General features: G+C 33.6%; 1 non-coding gene across 1 annotated transcript; it reads right to left on the bottom strand.

The window, feature by feature from the left end:
- Positions 1–254: 254 nt before the first annotated feature.
- Positions 255–327, bottom strand: Trnar-ccu (transfer RNA arginine (anticodon CCU)). The gene has a single exon. It is a non-coding gene; the product is annotated as a tRNA-Arg (tRNA).
- Between the last annotated feature and the right edge of the window lie 1,809 nt (positions 328–2,136).

Below are 2,136 nucleotides of genomic sequence, written 5' to 3' on the forward strand. Positions count from 1 at the left end.
TTACCCTTTTCATGAATTTTCGTTCATACATGTTTATTTAATGTTACTGTGTTCTTCCTCGTCAATTAATCAAATACTAACACCACAACACACCGTGACTAACATTTTGATCAAGTTTGTTGATTAATTGTAAAGCGATGTATACAAACAAACATACTGACAAACAAACGAAAACATAACCTCGTTGATAGAGATAAAATTAGATACAAAATATTTTAAAATTGCAAAAATTATTTTAAAAAAAAAAGGAAAGAAACCTCCGACGGGACTCGAACCCGTAATCCCCGGCTTAGGAGGCCGGTGCCTTATCCATTGCGCCACGGAGGCACACATTTTCAATACTAAATTCATAGTATATATAATTAATTTTTTGATAAATATGAATATGAATTTGCATTGATATTTTTTATTGATTGTCATTCAGAAATTGTTATTCCTTTGGCAACCATTTTTTATTTATATTCAATGAACTATTTGTGTGATGCTGCGATTTTAAATCTGATTTTCATACATTTTCTTAAAGATGTAATTTATTACATTTGGTATTGCTTAGTAAAGCAGCAGCAACAACCGTTAGTACTTCCGACTGTTGCTACTGTTTTCAAATAAGCATTCACGTGACGCAAACTAACATTCATTCTTTATGACGTCATTCACTTTAAAGTAATCTATACTTATATACAATTTGAAAACTCTTGGATTCCTCATATTTTTTATCAAAATCTAATGGCTTGTTTTGTTTCAAGAAAATAGAAATAGGTTTCTAGACATAAGCTTTATGTTACTTTCACTCTTTAGGGACTACTTTTGCCCGTAGTATGATAGGATATCGTTCCAGCTGTATTCCTTTCCGGATAAAACCATGTATGCGTATGATGACAAATGAGCATTCACGACAATCCAGTAACATGCACGATCTACAGACTGTCAGAATATACTGGACCATCTGGAACCGACTCGTATTTACTAGATACATGCAAAATAAATCATGAAAATGTACACACTTTTTCACCTCTCCCTTCAATTAAAAATTCACCAAAATTCAAGAAATTATCAATTCTTATGAAATTTCCCGTATTTACGAAATAACAATTACAGAATATAATGAATCCATTATGTCTTATGATATCTTAGTAAAATGTATTATTTTGTGCAATAAAAAACATATTTACTGATGTTATATTTTAGTACTCAAAAAGAAACGCATAAATTTATGTTTTGCTTTTTTATGCAAATAAAGCATTTATAGATGTTAACAATTGAAAATTACGAAAATCTTCTAAATCTGTGTTAATGAAATCATAATGTGAAAAAATAATTTTTTGAACTAACGATATTATCTTTGAATGAAGTATTGTTTATTCACACACACCCAAATAATATAATTGCCAGCATCATTAAATGTGATTTTAATGATAACATTTTCCAGGAAAATATTAAATGCGATATTTGTGCGCGTGAACGTGTAAAAATCAGCGTAATTTTTTATATTTTATTTTATTTATTATTACTTTTTTTCATCCCAAACAAAGCACATTGCCACTTTGTTGTAGTGATAGTAATCAGGGACATAGGCATCAGGAGTACTGTGTAGGGAGTTGAGCAGCAAGATGTAGGTTTACGTTGCACTTGAACTTCTGCATATCAGTACAGTTGGGGAAGCAGGGACCCGGAAGGGAATTCCAAAATCTAGCGGTTCTGGGGAAGAAACTACTGGAGTAGAAGGCTCTCTTACATCTAGGGATCTCTACTGTGAATGGGGTGGAATTTATTTGCTTGTCGGGTCTGTTGAGGGTATTTATGTCGAGGGAGCACAAGTGCTTGCAGTTCATCAGAGCATTCACCGTTAAAGTACTTGTTGAACAGGCAGAGGGATGCTACATTTCGTCGATGGGACAGAGGCTGAAGTTTAGATTACAGTTCAGGACCTATCAGATTGGCGACTCTTTTGAACATTGTCCAGGAGCGAGAGACTAGTGGCAGATACACCAGACCAAATATGACAACAATACTTCATACATGGGCGAATGATAGCCTTATAGAGATATAGGATACTTTCGAGCGTTAGTATCTTTCTAGCACGGTAGAGAGAACCTACTTTCTTCGCAGCGGTCCTGGAGATACTCTCAATGTAAT

Source organism: Euprymna scolopes, chromosome 42, assembly GCF_053919585.1.
Source record: "Euprymna scolopes isolate OS-2025 chromosome 42, ASM5391958v1, whole genome shotgun sequence".
Taxonomy (NCBI): Eukaryota; Metazoa; Mollusca; class Cephalopoda; order Sepiida; family Sepiolidae; genus Euprymna; species Euprymna scolopes.